The sequence below is a fragment of the Anser anser genome (assembly GCF_964211835.1).
Source record: "Anser anser genome assembly, chromosome: 13".
Classification (NCBI taxonomy): domain Eukaryota; kingdom Metazoa; phylum Chordata; class Aves; order Anseriformes; family Anatidae; genus Anser; species Anser anser.
The window spans coordinates 18908642-18934643 of NC_139734.1; the positions used below are offsets into that span (position 1 = coordinate 18908642).

At 34.3% G+C, this 26002-nt stretch overlaps 1 protein-coding gene across 35 annotated transcripts in view; it reads right to left on the reverse strand.

Annotated features, from left to right (window-relative positions):
• PCDH11X (protocadherin 11 X-linked) overlaps positions 1-26002 on the reverse strand; it is a 490740-nt gene that overhangs the window by 371596 nt on the left and 93142 nt on the right. For 2 of the 35 annotated variants that reach the window (XR_014572102.1, XM_083797782.1), the window contains one exon: positions 1-26002. This exon is cut by the window's right edge. The exons of 31 other annotated variants lie outside the window; for them this stretch is intronic. The gene's annotated coding sequence lies outside the window, so the exon portion shown is untranslated. 2 more of the 35 variants (XR_014572103.1, XR_014572104.1) reach the window with 2 other exon arrangements.

Sequence of the window (26002 nt, forward strand, 5' to 3'; positions counted from 1 at the left end):
TTCTGATTTTTTTTCATTATGGAAGATCAAAGAAAGTGGAGAAAGAACCTGGGAGCTAGCTAATATTTGCTAGAATTATAATTTGCAGGAGAAATGGAACTAGCTTCTCAAACTTATTAACTAATACTTGCTTTGAGTTGTATCCTCAAGATTTACATCCAAACTGAAATCTTGAAGACAATAGTCTGATTACCACTTAACAATAAATCTCTTTTTACATACTTATTATTATATGTCCTCTATGCCAATTACAGTCTTCCAAATTAATTCTAAATTTATGTACATGGCAGAGTGACTCAGTTGATGCCATATTTCAGTTTAGGATTTTAAGTGTCACCATACTTATTCAAATCAAGTTCAGGACTTTAAAAGCTTTAGTCCTCAAGGATTATAAAATGAAATTGAAATTAATCACAATTTGTAAAATGAAACATCATATATTACTCTCCTTTACCATCTGGCTAAGGTTTTTTTTTTATTACTATTATTTTTATTTTTATTTTTTTCAACCAACCTGCCAAAGATTAATTCTCTTTGGTGCTGTATAACTTGAAGATGATTATTCCGACAGCAGATCAGTACACTGCAGATATATACAACAAGCTCACTACAGACTTATGTCAGAACAGTGAATATAGTTTATTTTCAATGTGAAAAATGAAAGTGAAAACCACTTCTCTAACAAATAGCATTTTAATAGCTTTAATAATAAGAACAATACAAATCTTTGCAAAAGATGGGTGTAGTATTCAGTACATTAAAATGCTGGTACTTTAGGCTCACTGCTGTTGCTACACAGGCTTTAATTTCTTAACTGAATTTTATACAACTTCTAAACACTGGCCCTGAAATTACATTTTTTTTCTACTGCAGCCATTTTAAAATGTCTCTGAATGCAAAAAATTGAGAGTCCAACTTGTAAAGATGCACTACTGAAAATCTGCCACATGAACTCCCGCAACATACAGTCAAAATAAAATATAGTGCATCCTTTTACATACTGAGCAGATAAGAAAATGAAAAGATTAGCTTGTGGCAACATGATTTTATCAGAATAAGTGTAGATAGGTATTCCTACCACCCTGGAAGAGACTGCAGTAATGGACACACCAGAAAAGGTGAAGGTCTCCTTGAGTGCAATTTGTGCAGGGCCTGGGTACCCAGGTCTTAAGCAGTGATCGAGAAGCAAACTCCAGCATGAAGGATGAAGGGACAAGTGATTTTATTCCAGCCAATCACCAACTGATTATTCCTTCATTAGGGTCGCCGATACTGGCTTTTCCTTTTCTTTTCTTTTCTTTTTTTTTTTTTCCTAAACTACTACTGTGTTTAAAGCAAGGGCATAAAAATAAACTTTTCATGGTATTTTGTGCAGTAAAATAAGTGGGTTTTAGAAAAGGAAGTCAAACTTGCACTTTCTTTTCACTAATATCCAGACATCATGAAAAGCTTTAAGAAACTTAGCGAAGAATTAGTTTTCAATAGATTCAGCACATCGTATACTGGACATTAAAACCAGACCTACTTTACTCATTTATTGCCATTTTCTATATTGAGGAATAGCCTTATCATAAATAAAATTAATCGAAACTCAACAAGTAAAGAAAGAACACTTAACATTCTCTCTCCTCTCAGATATAAGAGATCTAGTGTCTGGCTGTAAAGTGCTCTATGCACCATGCAGGGTATCAACTTGTATGCTATATGAGCCACAATTTTCTGAACAACAAGGAGAAATTTCTTGTGGACTTCAGAGAACAGAACTATCTAATTATGATCAGAAGAGTTAGACAGTCTAGTCCAAAACACTACCGCTACCTTTTCCAGAATTCCTTATGTAAATAAGCTTAACAACTTCTGAATACAGATGCACACAAACACACACGTGCACACGTACACACACACACCATTCAGTATGTTATCTCAGAGACAGGCACTTGGAACATATTTCCACAGAGATACTTCTCTCCTATTTTTGTCTTCCTATGCAAAATCCACAATCAGAGAAGTTAAGGTCATTTTCAGGTTTAGTTCTAGATATAATATAGTGTCAGGTTTACAAAGCAAATGAACACTAGACCTACAATTAATATATATATATATATTTATTTTTTTTGAAATCACTACATGTGATTTCACTGCCAAGGAGATTGCACAGATGCTTGAGACACATGCTGTATTAGTAATACAGAACTCAATGACCGTGACACTGAAAGAAGCATAAAGACCCACCAGAAGGATCTGTGCCTAATTCCAAACTGCAGAGGCAATGCATGAGCAATCAGGATGCTTGCAGAGTGATACACAAACTCTTAAAGAATTTTATGAATGATGCTCTTACTAATCTAAGCCATACTTTTTTCAAATAAGGAAAATAGAAAAATAAAAAATAAAAAAAGACAAACAGACAATACTAGAAAACATCAACCAAAGCTTAGTGCACACTTATATTAAAGCCAATTAGTAAAATACTGAGTTAAGATACATGACGAACCAGCAACATACTATTAGAGCTATTTTTAAAAGCACATACGTAACATGAACAGCTATTCACTAAAGTGAATGAAGCATGGTGAATCAAGCATAGAAAATATAGTACCTAGCAGAAAAAGACCTCTTTCTCTAAACCAAATCTCATTAGGGAAATTGATATGCTATCTTGTAAAGCATTACATAGTCACAGTTTCATCTGGATATAATAAGTATTGGACAACAATGACTTAAATGGCAGAAAACTTCAAGGACAGAAGTAGAAAATTATTTTCTTACAGTGAGCGGACATGAGATCTCACCAAACCAGAGTTTTGCAGATCATATGTATTTAATAATAACAATGAACATGGGCCATAAAAATATGCTCCTTTCAAATACTTTATAATCTATTAGAGAACCCAATATTTAAACTTTGCAGTACTTTTTTTTTTTTTTAATTAAGAGCTTAATTCATAGTTTTCTATCCTACTGTGAGTAGACTTGCATTAAGTTGTTCTGAGTGACTTTAACTTCTGTGATTTATCTGGCTTTCGAAAAAAATGTGATGGATAAAGCCAACGGCTTTGATCTTTATTTTAAAGTAAGGAGCTTAAAATTTCATAATAATATAATCCAAAGTGATGGCACCAAATTGACAAAATTTGCCTCTATCTAGTCTAGTGCTTCATTCAGCATTGATAGTTAGATAAAAATATATAAAAAAAATGCAAAAAAAAATGGACAAAATGAAGAGACGAAAAATTAATAAGAAAAATATATATTCATTTTCTTGAAAAAGCCAAGCAACAAACAGTGGAAGAATCCACAGGTCCACTTCTCAGATAACCTTTTTGGCTTTCCTGAAGTATCTGCAAAGCCAGACAAGTCCATAATTTAACTTAATTCAATGAAATGAGAGAGTTTTGCATGAGAAAACAGTCCATAATTTAACTTAATTCAATGAAATGAGAGTTTTGCATGAGAAAACAGTTAGGTGAGATGAGCTGTCTGAAGAAATAAACTACTGCATTTACACCCAAAACCTACAGACAGTACAGTAAATGAAGTTTACTCTTGTCTTAAAATTACCCCAAATAGAAGGTAAAGATACTTCAATTACAATTACTTTTTAAAACTGTACTTCCATAGAGTAACTGTGTCAAATGTTGTCTGTCAAAATTCATATTAAAAACAAGACTATGTTTTCCTATACATATCATATCATTTCTAAAAAAAGGTTGTTTTATTTTGCTGTTTTCCTATTAGAAGTCCTTGAAATAAAGATGCAAAATAAGATTAGTAAAAATTCCATAAGCAGCCTGCTTTCCAGACTCTCAAACAGAACTACATTAATCAAAAGTAAATGATTTCACATTTAGCTTATAACGAATTCACTTTGCACATTTAACAAATCCCTCTATGACCATATTAACATTAGTACTTATGCACTGATCCAGTGGACAAATTACAATCACTCTGGACACATTCATGTCCCAAACTGCACAGGAATATTATGCTTCAAGTGATCAAGTCCTGCCAATTATTTAATTTACTTGATAACAATGAGAAAATCCTCTCATCCTAACGTGAAAAATCCTAAACCAGAAACATACCTTTCCTCATTCAAAAAAAAAAAAAAAAAGTAAAACCCATAGAGTTTGATAGATATTAGAGTTATTTCTGTGATCCTCTTATCTCTTAGCCTGCAGATGGATGGACCATTTAATGAAACACAACAGTCCCCTTCGTATTAAAGCTACCAAGAATGACCAACTTCTTAACAAGGGAACAGCTAAAATACCTGAGAAGTGCTCTGATACTGTCATGTGTTATTTCCAACTGGAGCCTTAGAAAATGCTTCAATTGCATCAAAATGAGCTCTCCAGTTCTTAAAAGTATTTCTTCATTAATTAATTTGTTGAAATTCAGTTACTGGTTAACGTTCATATAACTATTATTATATTAGCAAAAATCATGGTTATGTTAATGAAAGATACCATGCAAGTCATCATTCTGTAAGTCTTCTTAAAAACACAAGTCCCGAATAATAGCATAAGATCACAAATGCACCCTGTTGGCTATTTCTCCTTTCCTGCATTTCTAGAAGTCTCTACTTGTACATGACAAAAATTAGACAAGACTGCATGATTGGGATATCTGGTCTCATGGACCATGGTGCCGAACTCTGACCAGATTCCCACTATTCCATTAGAGGACTTCTGCAAAGCAAGGTACAGAATTTCATTTGTTTTACAGACTATAATACACAACTCTTTGGTTCCATGGAGACACCATGAATAAAAAAACCTTCCAGTTCACACATATTAATTTCAATTTAATTTCATTATACCTTGTGTTAGTTTTTCTGATCATTACACTTCTTTTAAACTTCAACTAATTAATTGATGTTTCTGGCAGTTTCTTAGATATTTACCATCAATTTTTACTTCTCATTGTTTTTCAAATTGGCAACAACTCTTTAAATGAATTAATTCTCCATGAATAGTGCTCATACGATTTTTGTAACTAAGTCTCACATGATTCTTGTAACTAAGTCTTCTTGTTCTGCCTGCAACTGTAACATCTAACCTGGCTGTTGTTTCTGTGCTTTAAGATGCCTGCCAACTCAACAAAAACTATGAGTTCTCCCATCTCCTACTGTTAACTCTACCATTGATTCAGCTTGTTATATTCTAGATCATGTTTCATTCATTTGCTTTTCTCTTTTACTTTCACTCTTATTAAGACTTAAATATGTCTTACATTCAATATTTCCCCCCTCCATGCATTATATACCACCTATTTTCAAGCCTGAAGAGGAAAAAAATTAGACTGATTGATACTATGGGTAGTTATTTGTTGTGCTTGGAATCCCAAGTGCCAGAAATGCCATAGAGGAAGTGAATTTACCCTTTCTGGAGAAGTAACACATCTGGTCAAGTAATGCACAAAAAAAAATCCAACTACTTCTACCTACATTATGTTGAAGATTTATTAATAATCATATGACAGACTATTGATGCTAGGAGTAAGTGAGTTATATTAGCATTACAGGAAAGATCTACATTGTACTATATTTAGTTAAAAAAATGACAACTTTCAAGGAGAGGAAGAAATGTCACATTAATGAAAGCTAAGCACATACACAGTGCCACAACAAAGAGTTTGTCTCACTGTGGAGTTGCAGTGTTGAAGAAAAGACACTTCCAGCAAAGATTTTCAGAGCACTCATTCCGCATTATTTTCTGTTAATGCTTAAGATTATTCAAAAAAGAAAGGTCACACATGACAATTCCTTTCACATCTTAAGAAGAAGATAAAGTTGTGACTAGCACTGGGCAACTGGGTTACTATGACTTAAAAAGGGGGAGTAAAACAGAGCCATGCCAAAACTAGATCAAGAAATTAAATAATGGGTGAAGTTCAGGTGAAAACCAACAGAACATCTGAAGTTCCACAAGCCTGAAAGCTGATAGGTGGGTTAATTAATGATATTTAAGTTTCTTAATAATTTGTAGTTGCAATTTGATTCTCTTACTGTATATCTGTATGTATGATATCCAGTGGGTTTCTGTGTGATGGATTCAGAGGACAATATAACAACAACAGTCTAAGTCAGTTAAAGTATTCCTATATCCTAAAGGAGCAATGGTGAATCATTGCATTTCACATTAACTGGCAGTGCTGGATAATATTTATTTCAGACAATCATGAATTGTGTGACACATTGCAAATTAATTCTTATAAAATCTCTGAGCATCCTAACTAGTTCCTTCATTCCTACACATAGGGAGATGGTGCAATTAGACAATAAAATAAAATAATAATAAAATTTAAAAAAAAAACAAACAAACATCAATGACACACATAGCAGATGTGAAATGAAGCTTCTTTTTAGAACATTATGCATTCTTAGATATGTTGCCAAATGTTTTTTTTTCCAGTTCAGAGAATAAAAAAACATATTTTGGAACATCTTTAAGAATGTCATGAATTAATTTTTCCAGGCATTACTGTTATAGCCCAGACCCTAACATTAACAGCTGATAACTTTAAAAATTCATTAAACTGCTTTTCCTATTAAAACCTGAATAGTTGCGCTAATGAAAAGGAAGAGAAGCCTTAAGTCAATTTATTTGAAGGAAATTGCTAGAATTCTTTCAAATTGAAAACAAGGCTCCGAACACCATATTCTAAAGTGTTAACATTTAACATTTTTTTAGGAAAGGAAAAATGTGGGAAGAATTAAGTTTAACAAGGAATCTAAGACATAAATGAAGTGTTCTTAGTGACAGAAAGATATGCTTTGAATCTTAAAAGTTACGCTTTCTCTTCTCAAGGTTGCTGCATAAAAGGGTTGGTTCTGTAATGTGCATAGATAGGAAATTTGGTGTGGCAAGAATCTCATTGGTACATGGAAGCATACACAGACACAAAAAATGTAGAGGGAAAAATAATCTGTTTGTTATCTCCTGTGCTTTATGGGCATAACTCTTAATCCTTCAAGAACAGGAGCGAAAAATAGCTCTTGTTCTAAGGACACCCTTGGGTTTCCATTCTTCCCTTCTCCTTTGCGGGTGCACAGTGCAAGCAAGCAGAGGCCATTCAAATCTTGAAGCATTTAGGGGTTAAACTGAGACACAAGTGTAACCAAGCCAAGCAGCTGAATGTATGCTTCAGGAAAGTGTCCAAGGGGCACTGGAAGTAAGAACCAAAAATGCCGGTGCTACGGCAATTCATTCCACTATACACAGTTAAACTAAGTAGCACAAAAAGGACTTCCTATCATTATATATAAGTTGCTTCATCTATTTTTTAGTCCTAAGTACATATTACTCCATTTTTAAGTTAAAATCCTTGTTTACTTTGGGTACCGCAACGAGGTTTCTACCCTTAGGCTAATAATCATGAAGTTCATCCAGTAAGCATTCCCAGCCTCTGTCTGTCTCTGCTTTCTGATTACTGTCTGGACAGTTAATTTCTACAGCTTTTCAAATGGCACTAATCAGGAATTAAAAGCTACTATCAGCTTTGCTAGATACAGATTCCTACCCACTGGTTAGAAAGGATTTTCAAAATAGGCAATTCTTGGCCTTTCCTGATTATCCAGAGGCAAGCTCATAATCCAGTCCCTAGTATTTAAGAAGTCAAGCAGTGAAACAATGTTGATTATAATCTACTGTTCTTTTTTTTTTTAAATCAAGAAACGAAGCGAAAAAAAAAATCTTCAGCATTTTAATCTTGAGCCATCTATGGTTCTGTTTTGTTTCGTTTTGTTTTTTTAGTTCACCAGGAGTATGGATTTGGGGGAAGATGAAAAGGAAGACTCGGAATCAATAAAAATAGCTCTTTTAGGTGACTCACTTATAATGGGCGGTACATTTTATGTCTATCAATCTCTTTTATGGCAAGGAAACAAATTTTAGTCAGGTTTACTTTAATTTTGATAGTGATTAAAGAGATTTTGCAGTTTCAAACAGGTAGATTTTCACATAGAGGGAGGGGGAAAGTCCTATTATACAGGTTGAATAGGAAAATCTCCTTTTTAGATGTTTCTCCAGGTAAGAAGGCTCATTTTTATTCTTCTGACTAGCCTGTAACAATCAGAAGAAAGATCAAAGAGTAAGAGAAATTCTGTTATGCCATCAATAATAGACTAGTTGGATACTTTATTGTCTTCCATTTCATCTGCCATTTACATTTTTCAGTCTAGTAGTGTAGGTTTCAAGGGGAAGAGGGCGAAAAGATTATTTTAAAACGACGTACATCCCATAGCGTAGCTTCTGTCATGGAAAGAAATAAGATAAAATAGACTAATTAAATACAGTAATTATTATTATTTTTTTCCTAAAATGAGGATGTCTAGTAATTTACTGCTTCTATATTACATTATATTTCTAAAAGATACATCGGTTTTCATTTGGTCAAGTAACTATTGACTGGGGAGGAGTAATATGCATATTGTGATTGGGAATAGGGTATCTAGAATTTACAAAAGGATAGATATTAATCAAGATTATTATTTTTTTTAATGTAGATTTCATATACTAGATGTACATTTATTCACTTCAAATGACTGCTGCTTCTTTCAGGACAATAATATTTGGCCTGATTCTCCACTGCTTTCAGCATTACCTCTGCTTGTTTATATCTATATGAAGTGTACAAAATGTTTCTAAATAGCAATGGCAGAATTTGAACACAATCAAGCACAGTTAAGTACAGTTGTATATGTTTAAGCATGGTAAAAGGGAGGGCTAAAATTAAATTTGATTTTTATAAGCTTGAAAAATCTGTGGTGCTGTTATTTTCCTACATCCTAAGCACAGAATGGACTGATGGAATTTTGTTTTCTTTATGAACTTGGGCAACATTTCCATATAGACATATCTAAGTTTTTCTGCATTTAAAAAAGAAAAAGGTTGTTAAAATTAGCAACAGCACAGTTTACTGGCACGTTAGTAAACTTAGTACAGTTTAAACTGGTATGTACTTAATGCACTAACATACACATTCAAACTCACTTCCGTAGGCTATGTGGAAAGACACTTTTCAGAAGACAAATTTCAAGAATACTGAAAGTTGACGTTACACAAATACAGCCAACACACTCTGATTTATAAAGTTTGCCTGTAAAATCCATAATCCTTAATTTATACTAATGTGTATATGCACAGAGGCTAGTTCTGTTTGTATGGCTAAAAATAAGACAGTAACTTTAAAAAGCTGAACAATTTTTATAAGACAAAATTCATACTATAAATATACCAATAATACATTTTTATTTTTATTTTTATTGAACAACTGTAATATCTTCCACATGCTTACACTGCTGTCATTGAAATTTGGACAGTATCTGCACAACAGACTTTTTATGGGGGGGCTCTGCCTTTGAAAAGGAAGAATATTATTCTATAGTTTCAGTCAATGTTAAACAAGAAGCTAGTTTAAAAAAAAAAAATCCTGACTGAAAAGGCAGAAAGTGTCTGAGGAGATATGCTGTTCTGCATCACAAGAAACTTCTGGGAATAAAATAAACTGATAAAAACTCTATGTACTTCCCCACATTCACAGTGAGAGGAGAAATGGAAATCCCAATGTGAGGTCAAGCCCAAAAAGTAAATTGGCTCTGCATGCGTAGTTGATTACAGTACTGCACATGGCAGTACACTTCAAACACTTGAAGTCTGAGCTACGGTGTGCAGATGCATCGCCTAATGTGAGAACACAAAACAAAAAACAGAGAGATCTGTGGCTCACTAACAAACTGAAAAGCTTTCACTGTTCAACACAGAAGTGAAGTAAGTGGGAGGTTAGCATTGCTTCAGGACATCTGCTAATGTTTTATTAACAACTTCTCATTTTAAGTAAGAACTTGTAAGACAATACAAAATGTTCCTCATATTTATATGTAGTCACCTACTAATTAATTTTTTCCCAGTTTGAAGAATTTGATGAAAGAAAGGGCATGAACGGTATAAGAGAGAGGAAAGTTCTGTTGTCTCCAGAATCTTGTGCATCCAAGTTGACACGTACAAGAATCAAATTATATCAGAATTGTACTCACTATTTATATTAGTGTGCCTTTAAAATGCCACATCTGCTGTGTGGTAAATTTGAATAATTCCGAGTGAAAGATCATTTCCCCTCACCCTTCAGGACAATCTTATATTTGAACCAAATAGACAAGTTTAATATCCAAGTTGGAGCAAAATCTAGTAAAAACATGTTAATTAACTTGTAACCAAGAAAGATGTGGGCACAAAAGCATGTTAGGAAGATTCAAGTACAACATGCTTCTGATTGGAGTATCAGATGCGAAGCAGTCTGTTTAGAGATGTTGCAACCTGAAGAAAATCCAACAAACGTAAAGAAAACAAGTCTAAAAACTAGTTTTATAACTATTTCTGCAACAGCTGTTGAAAAAGTATTATATACATACAAATATATATGCTTTTAATAAACCATTATTTTGTAGTGTGAAATGTCAGCAAGCATTTACAAACTTCGTATTGTGAGTGAACAATCACAAGATGAAACCAGAAGCCACGGGAATATTAATGGAGATGACCAATTGTGGACAAATACAGAATGCAACCTTGAAAGGACTCGCTTCAGGGCATAACAAAAACAATGGCAAAAATAAGGTTGCGTGGATGGCTTAATTGTGTTAATGAAGCCATTACTTATGCTATCAGAAAGCTGTATCCTAAAGAGTGTTGGTAAAAATGAAACTCCTCTGTTGGAGAAAATGTCTTTGAATGATGGCAAGAAAAAGCAGGAACGTGTTCTGTAACACTGCCTAGCTGTTGTGTAGGGTCACATACTTGCTGTGTATATATAATAAACCAGATTGCATGGGTAGCCTTGTCTTTAAATTATGTATGCAAGTCAGAAACAAAAAAACACTAGTTCTGCTGCTGTCTTATTTCACATTAGGATAAGAAGAATTGATCTCTTTAGAAGCCTGTATTGCCACATATACAAGTGTTTTTGTTTTCTTTGAAGGGAAAGAAATAGCTTGTATCTGGATTAGTACTCCACTGTTTAGGTTTAATCTGGCATTCCATCCTCAAAGCTGGCTAATTTGGATGCAATCCAACAACATATAGCAGCAGTCACGGCTAGAAAAAAATTAGACGCATAATTCTGACTGTTACATTTCAGTTAGATGTCTACAGGAGATATCTGATCTAGAGTACGGGTGTAGAATTGTGAATCATCAGTACTGTGATGGCCTTTAAACTCGTCATATTCAGCTATATTATCTAGAGGGAGACAGAAAAGGAAGTGACAAAAATGCACCGGAAGTGTAGTGGAGGATAAAAGAGATGATTTTTGGCTGGATAACACTATAAAGAAATGATCACATAACCAAGAAGAGAAGGAGTGGGTGACCTAGTGGGGAAAGTCATGGCAGTACTGCAAAGGTTTTGAAACTGTAATTTCAAATCTGTAAAACAGCAGCTGTAATTGCAGATATTAACTGTGAAGTAACTCAGTAAGCGGCAGAATGCCAGTCAGTTTTGCCTTGTATTTTATTTGTATTACCATTTTAAATTGGAAATTTATTCATTGGGATTTATTTATTATAGAAAATAATCTTAAAATCTGTATTATTGCTAGTTAATAACTGTGTAATGTGAATTTTGTGAATTGCACTAGACAGAACAAATGTTAAAATGGATAGTCCTGAAAGGTTTTTTGAGTTTCTTCACTTTCCTAGATTTGTCATATCAAAAAAAAAAAAAAAAAGTATTAATAATAGTGCGTAACTATTAGTAATAGTGTGTAACTATAAACTCGTATCAATGTTGGCAAATTGTCTGCAGATAGTGAGCAGATATATATCACCAAGAGCAAGATCTACCCTGAAATGAGAATGAGTGCAATGCAATTCAGAACATTAATTCAAAACTTCACACACAGGGCACAGCTATGCAACTTGACTGGCTGATGTAAAAAGAAAATGCTTCTACTAGCCTGAAAGAGAGTAAGACTGGCTTACATTAAATAAAATGATAGCCTGAAAAGTTTTACTGACAATCGTAAATGCCTCAACAAAGGAGTACGAGCTGTTCCCAGAACTACAAGCGGTTTTAAAATGATGATCACTGATAACTGACAGAAAGGAATAGAAAGCAGTAAAGAAATAAAAGGATAACAAGAAATATTTGAAATCACTGCCCGTATTTCCTTTTGTTCCTGTGTGCTCTCAGACCACAAAAGGTGAATGTGATGTTGAACCCAAATGTATTGCTTTCTGTTTGGCCTCTGCTATGCACTCATTATTGCAGGAAGCTTAGTTTCACAGTAGAATACCAATGCTATTCTACTGTCACCCCTTGCCTTTTAGTGTTTCATGAGAGCACGATTCTCTTCTTCCTTAACCTAATTTCACACCAGTAAAACTCTCTTGATTTCAGTAGAACTTCTTTTGATTTTCAGCAGCAAAAACATAAGAATCAAACCACCTTTTCTAGGTTTGCATACAAAAAAATCAACCCTTTTTAAGTTGAAGCTCTTCAGTTGTCAATAAAGTATATGAAGTTTAATGCTTGGTACATGGGAAAGTACAAGTCTGAATTATTTAGTGTATCAGACTTGGCTGGAATTCTAGAGAAAGTGCCTCAAGTACAATACAGTGCATCCCTATTTTATACACCATTGAACAGAACATCTACAAATTGCCCTGGAACTCGCGTACTGCCATAGGGCTCACTGACATTATTCCTGGGCTGTGGTTACTTCTAATGCTCTGCTAATCGTTCTGTGCTCTAACATGCTCTGGAGGAAAATCTGCATGTTCCCACAAAGTAAAAGAGAAGTCCCACTAATGAAATTAAGTGAAGGGAATATAATGTATTTTTGTCAATGTGAGTCCCCTAAGCTAAACTTTTGAGGGTGAAGCACATGTATTATTCAACAGAAAAGCTTTAATTAGTGTTTCTTTAAAACTACTCTGAGAAAGAACTAAAAGAATCAAAATAGTCCATCAAGATTGTTGGAAGTGTGGCTAAGTACATCTGCAATAAGCTAGCATCACTGTACTGATGTGCTTTAAATCTACCTGAAAGCTAAGTAAAGACAACTGACAGTAAATCAAGTTCATTTCACAGAATATTTAAGTTCTCTCCTAGGGTGTACATGACAGTAATTTTAATCAAGACCTGGCATTCATTTCTTCCTAGACTGTTTTTAATAGTATTACCTGATTCTAAGAATCCTGAATGTAGAATGTATAGTGCATTTTAAACAGCAGTAACTGGAAGCCTGGAGTGGGGAAAATGATTAGATTATTTTGAATAGGCCTGTGAAGAAAGAAATGCAAATATCTCACATTTGAAGATATTGATTTCCAACCAGCCTGACGTCCCACTATAATTGCTTTAACAGGCCATTGTCTATAGCTTGTAAACTTGAATCAACGTATATCCTTCTTTTACTAAAAGATCCAAAAGCCTATTGATTCACACGTCGTCTCTTAAATTGAAATAATCTTTTTGAGATTTCAAACTTAATTTGCTGATTGCCTGTAAGTGACATGAGTTCAACGCTGTCATCAGATGAGTCAAACTGTCCTTGACAGTTCTGACACTTTAAGTAGTCAGTTTTGCACTGACTGATTCACTGGCAATGGACTCATTATCTGTAGTGCCATGTGGAACTTGGACGACTCGATTCTGACCTAGGTAGTTTTCATCTGCTTCTGAGCAGTGGATTGCTGTGCACCCCTACTGAGTTTCAAAGTAATTTTCGCTTTTGTGTTTCCTAATTGTATGCTTTTTATTTCCTATCAGTCTCCTTGTGGTGCTCCTTTGTGCTGCAGCCAGCAGGTGACACCCTGTACGTGATTCCCTAGAGAGAATCATTGTCACTCCTAACTACTTATCCAGTGACTGCCTAGTGCTAAGTTGCACTCCCAACTGCTATTTAATGTCCTCCATCTCATGCTCCACAGAGAAAACCAATTATCATACAAACAAAGTAAAATGAAAGTATAAAGTGTCTGATTTAGGTTTATCAACCTGACCCTGCACTCCAATGTAAGATGTGCAGCTAAGGTTAGACTGCTGAGCTGTGCACCTGACTACATGCTCCACGCGTCCTTCTACCAGCTTAACTCCCGACAAGACATAAGCACTGACCTCGCTTACTTGGAGCCAGTTAACTAACATAATGGCTATATTCGTCTATTGGTCGTTCATAAACTATGCTGCTACCGCAACTCAGGATACCATGATTCTACACTTTTTGAAATATTTGAGCTCTACAGATGACACAGCAAACCCCTGAATTATTCACTGTCTGTGCGCATGATGACCCCATTTAATCTTTTACTTGTTTGTAATGTTGCTAGCTTTTTAATCTTTAGTCCACTATATTTCCTATGAATTGAGAAGATTACATCCTACATTACACTGACAAAAAAAAAGAAAAGCTTCTCCTTGTAGAAGTTTTCACACAATGTATTTTACACTTTTTAGAGCCTGACAGAATTAGACAAGTGCCTTCAGGAAAACTCTGAGACCATCCTTCTTATTAACAGTTTTCATCTCTCAGAAGACTCCAAATCTCATTGATCTTTCTTAAATGCAAAATAAAGTAGCAATACTGCAACTATGCAGTTTATCATTGAAAGCTTTTTCAAAATACGTGTCTAATCATAATGGATCCTGTTCAGAACTCCTTACTCATAACTTCCATTGAAGTCATACTTCCCCGGGAACTTTGCCTGAAGGAGGAGTACAGGGTAAGCCAAGGTGATTATTGCAATCTGTTACTGTGGAAATACAAGCAAGCATAGTATTTTACGTCCTCATGTATAAAGTAAGTTTTAAATGTAGATTGTGCTGAGGCACAATGTTCTTAAGAAAATTCTTCTGAAAAGCTAGGAAGCAAACATTTAAAAACAGCCTTAGCAAGATTTTTAACTGAAGCACATTAGTGAAGAAAATCTGCAGGGGGGGGTCTGATTCCTGCTTTTTGGAACAACAGTGCCAGACAAGCATTTTGAATCTTCTTCATGTTGTTAATTGCGCTCCATTCATTCTCTAAGCAATAGCAATGGCTAATGGAAACAGGAAAGCAGAGAGAGAATTTACAACAGAATATACAAATAGTGTCAGCATCTTTGTGCATATTGATTTATGGTGCCAAACAATATTCCTCCCTCTCCTTTCTTTCTTCACTGCCATATGACATAACCATACACTTACATCCTTAATTAAGGATGCTTCCTCAATTGTTAAGGAAAAATGTTTTCACGAAATTCAGACAGCTAAACAAAATGCAATCCAAATTAAAACTGATATGCACACTAGTTTTGAAGTCAGAAAATATAGTCAATTCCTCTGTGCGATCAAATCTTGGTTAAATGACCCAGGTCGACAGTAAAACTAGCAGCTGCTTTCTGATTTTAGTAAGACCATGAAACCTCCATTAAGTTATTTTTAATCTTAGTTACAAACAGAACACAATGGTTTCACTTACTATTTTCCAGCCACTACTAAATTCCCAAGTATATTTTCTAGACTATAGATATCATGACCAAGTATGTTACTCCATTCTGGATGTAGCTAAATCACATTGTTATATTCAAGCAATGTTTTGTTCTGTTGACTTCATGCGAAGTTACATATATTTATTTAACATACTTGTACATTAGCATTTTGAAACTTGGCAGATAACTTCTCTGCAAATAAAGGTAGGAAATAAAATACATTTTGCATGTTAAATACAAATATTAAATTAATTATCATGCTTCATATTTAAGATGTCATATGAAAACTAACAAAGCCTCAAAACATCACAGGAAGTTAGGCACGGACTGTTGACTTAGTCACAGATACGCATTTTGCATCACATATTTCTAGATAGTGTCCTTGTAAGTGATGCAATCAGATATTGAGAATGGCTCCTGTATTGAAAAGCATCTGGTGATAAAGAATTTACCAGGTTTATTAAATCAGTCACATTCCCGCGTGTAACATAAGGACGAGGCCTCAGCTATACTGTCCACTGAGAGAGACCAATTCCCTTGAACAACTCAAGTGTGTGTGTGCCTAATCTGAATGTGAGTCACTTGCTCATTGTGTACAGCTGAACTATTCTTTTATTTGCAGCTGAAATAAAAACTGATCTAGAGATTTCTCACTTGAGTGGCTGAGACACATTTTCCTGGGTTGGCAGAATGCAAGGCCAGGCTAAGAGATGTTCCCGGTTTTGTAATCACTGTGTAATGTCACTACACTGCTACTCACTTTGAATTAAAATAACTGTTCAGCTGTGTTAATTTATGCTGGTGGATCATTTCAGTACATCATTCCAATCATGCATTCCTTGCATTCTGCTAAATGCAGAGAAAGAAACTCGAGGTAGCCATTGTACAAGTAGATCCAACATAGATTTGATTTTTTTTTTTTTTTTCATCTGTCTTTAAGAACAGCTGCAATTGTATTGCCTGTTCTGAATGGAATGAATAAATGGTTGTGCCTTGTGGAAAAACAATGAAACACTGCTTACCTACAAGTGCTGGAAACATATAAGCCAGGCATCTTAACATATATGCTAGCATGCCAAACCATCCTTCACTTTATCTAGAGCATAATAGTAAGCCTCCATTGCAGCTTTTTAGGCTAGATGAAAGGCTCGGATCATGAGAGTCAGTGGAAGTGGGGTTTGTCTTCCAAAGAAACTCCATCTTTTCTAGCATATAGTATGCTTCTAGAGCTTATGTTTTAACTCAAGAATCGCAAACACATTTCTGTCATGGTTCAACATTTGCGGAATGCTCTCAGTAATTATTGTATCTGACATCACTGAGATGAGATCTTGAAAGATCTCTGTGATACTCTTGATTCTGTGTGACTATTTTTACATAAATGCACAATGAAAAGACTTTTTCTACTTTAAATTGAGGTTTTTAATACTGTGCACAGCTGCAGTTTTCCTAGATTGCAAAACCCCAAATGGAATTGCATAGATACTATCCCTGTTATCAGAACAGGAGTAGATGAACTTCATGAAATAAAAACAAAGATGAAGATTAATCTATTTAGCTGTGATGGTGTACCTATTACAAAGATGTGGACAGTATCTATTAATCATCTTTATTTTATAAGCAGGTAGATAAAACCAGAACTTGGAGAACATCACTCAGCTGAGATTGAACTCTTTAGATTTATCTCAATTACGAAAATTTGACAGATACTATCTGACAATGAGTGCAAGTAAGGCTGGAATTGCAAGTGATACACTTTTCTGAATGAAGACTCAGACTTTTATCTGGCATCTTTCAAACAGCCAGGTTTTGCATTACTACCTCACTGGCATTTCTACTATCTATAGGAAAATGTTCATTAGCAAATGGGAAGAACAGGTACTGATTGTGTTCTTTTTGGTTGTTATTTCATTCTAAATGGTAGACTTCAATATATACCAAGCCTCAATACTTGTGGGAAAAAAAAAAAAAAAAAACAAATTCTATTTAATATATTCAGCAGGTTTTGCACATGGTTTAAGATTAGCACATTTCAAAATTCTGTCCCTTTCTTTTTGGAATGGAGTTTATCGTAGGTTCTTCAAGCCATAAAATTAAAACTCATGCTTCCTTTCTTTGATGATTTTTTTTCCACTCTATTCAACAAAGAAGCCCCAGCTGCCTTTGCCTACCGCAAAAGGATGTTTTATAGCAAATACCTTTCACAGTTCCTTGATCTTTGTTCCCAAATTAGAAATAAGTATGATATTCAAATTTTTATACTTCAATTATATTTTACATACTAAATAACTTACCATATTAGTATTTATACACCATTGTCTACAGTTTCACAGATGGAGAATGGTCTTTAATAAAAGACCATTAAATAAATTGCCAAATCAGCATTTTTTTATTTTTTTAAATTAATTCTGTTACAGCAGAAGGAATGAAGAACCCTGGCATATCAGTATCTACATATGCAAACTAATATCTATGCTTTGAGTAATTGAGAAAACTGGTTTTATTATTACTGAACTTAGGATACTCAGTTGTCTAGATAATCTATAAAATAATGGATTGGATTTAATCCTTATGGCTCTCTATTTTGACTCACATAAAAGAAGAACTTGGTCACAGAGAATTCTTATTGTGAGTGTGAAATAGAGGAGAATTTGAAGATTTGAGAAGCTTCTTGCCAGATAGCAAGAAATGGTACATTTGATCCTTTTAGGAAACCAAGAGAAATGCATATAATTAACCATTACTGAATTCATTAATGTTATAGTCCTTTAAAGTTTAAAAATTTCAGAAAATATCTGATCGGAATCTCATATTGACCAATGACATCAAACAAAGCCTTTAGCAAAAATCTCTTCCTGATGATAATTTGGACAAATTATGAAATTAAGTTATATTATTCAACTGATTTCATGGTTAACTTTTTTTTTTTCTTTTTTACTTTTGTGCAGTTAGTGTGTGAGACATTCGAGTTCTAAGGAACCTAACATGGCACTACAACAAAAACCAAAAGTGAGACAAAAATACTCTTTCGTTTTATTGTGAGATGAATTAGGCCTAGTCAGTAATGTGCCGCAGCATATGTCTGACCTCACCTACCTTTCATTGTGGTGAAACTAATATGCCCTTTTACTGTGGTTTTACCTCAGGACAGCTTCTGTATATAAGTTAATTCAAGCAAGAAACCTTTAGCAACAGAGAGAAGGCCTTTGATTTGGCTTCTAGATGTTGTTCACAACAACAAAAAGCAAAAGTAAGTAAGAGAGTGTGCTAAAATCAGGTAATGTCTCCAGATTCTGAACTTCAACAGTTTACATGTTATTATAGCTCCATTACTTTATCTTCACTTTTCATTTTTTATTCAGAACGTGAGATCATGCAAAGATGCTTGGTTTCATAAAATATTCCAATCAAATCCCTTCCTATCAAGTGACAGCAATCTTTTGATACTGAACAAAGAAATTAAATATAACATGTCAAAGTGCACTGAAGGACAGATGGTTCCAAACTTTTAACCTACAAAGTTCTACAGCTTAAATTAATACATCAAGGTAGGATGGAAGAAACAGGCAGCAGAGACTGCTATATGGATTTCAAGGCATGTGAAAAAAAAAAGAAAAAAAAAGAAAAAAAAATGAAACAAAGACTAGAGAAGGGCACTAGGGGCAGAGATAGCTCTATAACTATCCATTTATGTGGAAGAATCTGTATCTGTAGATAAAGAAAGCAAAATGGGAATATTGAAAATGAACCTCCATGAATATGGTTTTCTGAAAGATTTTTTTTCTGTTAAATTTCAACTCATATATAAAGTGAGAACTCAACTGACTTGTTTACTGCTAAAGAGCTGCAGATTGCTCAAATGAAGAATGAAGAACATGGGACTCAATTGCATTTTTAAAGGTTAGCAAGACACCTTATGCTCTGATAACATTTGCTATCATTTCGTAGGGCTTATTCTCCTGAGGTATCAAACCCTTGTAGTTTCCTTACAATGCAAAGCTATGAGCAAATATAATGCAATGCAATGTATAATGTTGCAAAGATGACTTTACAGAATATCATTCTACTTTTTCATTACTACACTTTTTCCCTGGCCTTTTATTCATACAATAAAAGCAAGCTATTTCTCCAAACTAAAAGGAAGCAAATGAGATGGAGTATCAAATAATAAATGAACCTTCGATTTTCCATTTAAATCAATTCAAGATGTGGCCTTGATGAAATAAAAATCAGCCATATAATAAAGAGTAATAATAGAAGTTCTTTTTTTAAGGTTTACCAAAATGGAGCCATCAAAGGGTATTTATTTAGTTAGTTAGTTGAATTATCTTAATGAAAACTAGATTAGAATATAGTTTTACTTTTTTTCTACTTTAATCTTCCATGTGAATATCTGGATTGCTCAGGAAGGTTTGAAACCCCTCCAGTCTGAAAACATACCACAGTTTAACAACAGCTTTATCATGCCACTCCAACACATGTAAATGCTGACATGTTGGGAGCTGTACTTATGCTGAAAACATAGTTCAGCTGTCAGATGCTAATTGGACTTTGAAATCCTTGTGGGCATCACAGTAAAAGCGTTAATTAATATGACATGGGATGGCAACCTATGAGATTTGGGATGTATATCAACATCCAACAGTAAAAGAACAATAGTTGTTGTTGTTGCTTTTTATTATTTTTTATTATTATTTTATATAAAAGGCAGAATTTTATTGCAGTGGAGTTTAACTTCAGTTTTCCCACATCACAAGGTTCCCTTCCCCCTGAATAGTACTCCCTCTAAAGGAAAGATAAAATAAAAACTCCTTAACACTCATCAAAATTCCTGAACTTTACCAAAAGCTGTGCAAAGCAACAAGTTCATTCTGCTTCAGAAATTCCTGTGACATTTTAGGAGATTCTGGAATCTGACTAATTTAATGGATAAAATCCTCCCCCTTGAAGGAAGTGTCTGTTTCCTGTTTTCCTATCACTCTGTTTCCAGCTTCTACTCCTACGCTTTCACAGAAAGATTTAACTACACTGCAGTCTTCCAAAGGTTACTGGGAAGAAGACATAGGCCACTGAGTCTGATGTTCTCCATTTATGTCCCATCTCAGAATTATTATCATGAACTATTACTTTTAGTCCAGTGTTTCTGAAAGTAGTCCTGGTGGAATAGTCCTAAAGTAACATGAACTCTTTAAAGCCATAATCACCATTTAGACTTCTAGAGTAGTATTTATACAGTAAGATAACTAGCATTTCCTGAAAATAAGTTTTTTTTTATTGAACTTCTTTTCCCCAAATGTTTTGCTGCAAGATACTAAGGAACAGTATAGTAATAAGGCTCAAAAGACACTGACTCTGACTTCTCCTGCATCATGACATGAACTTTCTCTTGTAATGATGTGCTGCCAAAGAAACTCACAAAACTGACCAATGCTTCATTGACTGAACTTGATAGTGATTGCTGACATAAAGCAGAGTGAATGACATTTTCTCCAAAGGTTAAATGCTATCAAAGCAAACAAAAACATGCATGTTGACACCTGTGAACTTTGCAAACAAGAAAGTGATTACAGTAGCTGGCCGAGGACAACAGTTCTCACTTTCTCCTCAGACGAGTTTTTTGGAGTATAGGAATGCACCAGGAGCCACTGCATGTGCTGATATACTAAATACATGTTCTACAAAGTCCTTCTTTCTTTGTAAATACCCTAGTGATAAATTAAATGTTTTAATAATAATAATAACAACAACAACAACAGAATGAAAGCACTGGCATCTTTAGCAGCTTATGGCAAAGAATAAAGGAGGTGAACAGACTAATGGGAATACACATACAAAAATATGGTATTACATGTGGTAATACAAATTATGGTAGTACAAATTAAAGGTAATACAAATTAAGAAATAAGATTTTATAACATACCATATAAAATGTTTATTCTATAAAAATGAATGAAAATATCAGAGATTTTATTTCTGTTTAGAGATTAAATTTTAGTTATATTTTAAGCAACTTGTAACAGCATGCACACAGTTATAATGGAATAAGCAGCCTAAAATTATAGTCAATGGAAGTGAAAATTTCTGAGTACAATACTGTCACTCACTTTAAAAATTCCTTTTTGCATTCATTATTTATTATTTAATTACCTCAACTGTTCCTAACACAGCGCATGTATGCCTATAGCACCAAAGGTCATAGCCTCTAAACATTCTCAGCCCTTTGTGAGCCCTACTTTTTAAAGTCATTTTTGTACTGTATTTCAGAAATCATCTTACTCATCTTTAGCTATCTAAAAGCTAAGTGTTCGTATAGTTTCCTCCCACAGCGCATGGAGAAAAAACAGTTACAGAGAGTGACTCATTTCAGCCTTTGAGAGGTACTTGAGACTGCCACAGCGGATGATTCTTTAGGTGTGTCTCTTCCTTCAACTCCTACAGAAGAAACGAATTACAGCCTAAATCCTTCATAAATATACTTCTACTACCTTCACATTCATTCACGGGGAAAATTACTATCACTTGGAAGAAATCACTATGAGATTCTGATGTATTTCTTCACTATCAAGCATTATGTAATACTAAGTGAATGATACGACTCTGCTTTTTCTCCCCCTCTAAGCCTCTGCCTCAGCCCACTGACAATTGAGTACCTAGGCCTGGAACAACATATTTACTGATCCAGCATGCCAGTCAATCTGTTCTTATTTGCAAAAGAGAATTAAGTAACCCAAAGATAGTAAAAACAAAAACAGAACCTTTTAGACCATCACTCTTCAGCATTTTTCCCACTGAAGGATCCAGAACATCCATTTGTAGCAGTATAAGGGATTCGGTATGATCACTACGTCAGTGACATCTTATCCAGACCTGAATACAGTCCATTCCCTTTGCAAAAACACTACAGTGTACAGGTTTTTCCATCTTCACAATGCTGTGAATTAGAACTCTGTCTCATATTAAATAAAAAACACTCATCTTCATCAACACTGAATGTCAGCACTGAAATTCAGTTTTCTTTTATCATATTTGTTGGCCATTTACTTCCATTGTTGTATATCAGTTTTTACATATCCTCTCAAAATACTATTACAATATGTCCTACTTACTCACCTTTCCTTCTCACTTCTTGCTTACAGCTAGCGTACTGCTTCCCTGTACGGTTCCACAGTTTGCATTTGTCTCTGTAATTCAAAGGTTATTGGTTGATCCAGCTTAAATGTTTATAGCTGGATCAACCAGTCTCTCCCTTTTGAAAACCAAATTACTATCAAGCTTCTCTGATCTTTTTTTCTTTTCCTTCCAATCTCCAGCCACAATATGGCTAAGGCAAAAACAATTACGGAAAGAAAATCCATACAAAGCCTACAACCACACACCAATCATGGAATGGAAACAGCACAAGACAATCTTCCACAATCCCTGTGGGAGATTACAACACATTTACTTGTGAATTCCCACCACGTAGCATTTTTTTTGATCAGCAGCGGAATATCCTGTACTAGCTCTCCACTCTCTGTACTGAATAACATCCTTAACAAAGTGTCGGACGTGTTGTACAGCTAGATAAAATCAGAAATAAACATAAACCAATTAAAGATTTAACAACAAGCTAATAACCTTCTTCTATCTTCAAATAAAAGAAGGATGATTGAAATATTATATGAAATGTGACAACTTTTTATTCATTGTATCCAATCTGATTTCTTCTCCCATGGAGCAAACATAGTACTACTCAGGTATGTAAATTAGAAGTGACTTTTTAGATCCTTTTTCCTCTGGAAACAATCCACAGAGTATATATTATATATTTACATTGAAACCAGTCCAAACGCTACAGCACTCTCTTGAAATAAAAGTTTATAAAGATTTACCCATAAGATTGTGGCATCTATTGGTAAATTCTGGTTTATTAATAGAGTATTCTGTATTTGAATATAGAAGAACAGTTTCTAATTTTTATCCATTTATTCATATTTTTTTATTTTATTCATTATATTTATTTATTTGGGAGACAAAGGGATATGGCCAACCTTTTTTCAGTGGTCTGTGGGGACAGAACAAGGGGCAACGGCCACAAAATGGAGCACACGAAGTTCCGCACCAACACGCAAAAGAACTTCACGGTGAGGGTAATGGAGCACTGGAACAGGCTGCCCAGGCAGGTTGTGGAGTCTCCTTCTCTGGAGATATTCAAGGCCCGTCTGGACGCCTACCTGGGCAGCCTGCTCTAGGGAACCTGCTTTGGCAGGGGGGTTGGACCCGATGATCTCCTGAGGTCCCTTCCAACCCCTACAATTCTGTGATGCTGTGATTCTGTGATTTATTTATTGGATCAGGTGAGAACTAAATAAATTCAAGGCTCCCATTTGTGTGATGACACAGTGTACTAAACTAAGTACATCCATTAAATAAAGATTTACATTCTTGATTTGCAGGCTTTAAACCTGTCTGGTGGAAAATAAAGAATAAGTGGCATTTTTCATTGGGATTTTATCTTGACAAAAAGTCTTTTTTGCAGATATATTTGATATTCATTATGTTCTTGTAACAGCCTCTGCATCTCAAATGTTATCAAACCCTGGCAGAATCTTTTCACCTTAATAAGACAAAAGTAGACTTTGTGTTCTCAATGCTATTTTGTTCGGATTATCAATAGGCAGGGTTTGATTGACATAGGAAAAGGAAGAACAGTTCTGATTAAATCTGAGAGGTTTTATTTGGGCTGGTTTCACAAAGAGAAAAGGTTATCTATCTGTTATGACATATGACAGATTTCTTTCTGGCCATTATTTTTATATAGACAATCAGACTATTATTTTCAGGAACAAGTAAAGGCAGCCTTCAGTAAGTTTTGCATTTGTAGCTTTGATGAATACCTTCAATTTATCAAGCAGCCAGATTCCGTCTCTTACTTCATTTTCAAAGGGAGTAACAGTGAACAAGTTATTCCACCCCCCAAACAAAATTATCATGTTTGGAACTACCCAAACTCCCTCTACAAGTGGCTACATAAAAATACTGAAACTGCACTTGCCTTCTATTGTTTTCAATTTTATTTCCATGTGATGTCCACTCTAATTATACCTAATTTTTGGAAAGCAATGATTCCTCAGTTTCTACAAAGATTTCCCATTTCCTTCAACACTTTTTTTCCTGATACAGAATGGATAAATTTTAGTGAGTGTCACCTGTCAAAAATTTGTCCTTATTGTACTATAATATTTCCCAATGTTATTGCAAACCATGCTCTGGGTTTGTGTATTTCTAAAAGATAACTTTCACGTGAACATATGTAATGTACAGTAAATACTAAGATCACTCAAAAGTAATAAGCAATCAATTATTAGATAAAGTTTCTGTTACAGCGGAAGTTTATATTTTGGACATAAGATTCATATAATATTCAAAATATTTCACTCCTCTCTTTTAATGCAGCTAGCCCTTTATTCCAAAGTGCTAATTTTTAATAATTTCAATGCAGGACTGAAAACCACAGAAGTCAGTCTCCAACACACACATAAGATCAAAAGATTCCACTAGTCTAATCTTCTCAAATTCACTTTACAGGATGCAGCTCCTATAAAATACTTTTGTTACATAAAAGTTGCAAAATACATAACATATATTTGCACTGTTCCTGTACCCAGCATAAAATCATTACAAAATACTATGCTGATTTAGCACATCTAACTTACTTCATACTTTCCCTTAAATGGCAGAACAGCTGTTAGCAGATATACGTGTAGTGTCCAGAAAAAAGAGAAAACATATTGTGGACTACTAAACAACATGTTCTGTATCTGGGGGGAAATAAATAAATAAAATAAAATAAAATAAAATAAAATAAAATAAAATAAAATAACATTAAAATTAAAAATGAAAAATAAAAAAAAAATCATTTGCATTTGCAACTATTGCAGTTATCATATCAGTTACCTTTTAGGCTACCTCAAAATCTTGAACTTTCAGGCAGAAACTTTTACAAGATATATTCCTTAGAGGGTATTCCTTTTCACCTCTTTTCTTGATCAATGTAGTGACCCTACTGAGAGGGAGTACTTTACCTGGCCCATCAGTAATGCACAAATACCAGATTTTGCGAGGCTTGAATGCATATGATTGCTTTTAATAAATTATGCCACCTGTTACATACCTTCTTTACCTATTGCTATGAAATTTAGTAAACCCTGAGCAGATCAGTAATCATAGTAGATGGTCACTACCAGCATATCTAGGAGTGATTAAGAATGTATTTTCCCTGTGCAGACTTCACAAATATAAAGAGAATATAAAACCAGATTTGGATTTATTCTTTCCCTTGCTTTTCCCTGGACAGCTACTTAACAGATTTGGATGCTCAGTATAATTTATCCCTGAGTTCTACAGTTTTTGTTCCTTCCTTTTAGATACAAGAATGTAATTTACTTTATGAATGACATAAAATTTAAATGATTTTCAAATGGAGAATTTAACAAAATATATCTTGCAAGTATTGGCAGGAAAAAAATATTTCAACATGTTTGAGGA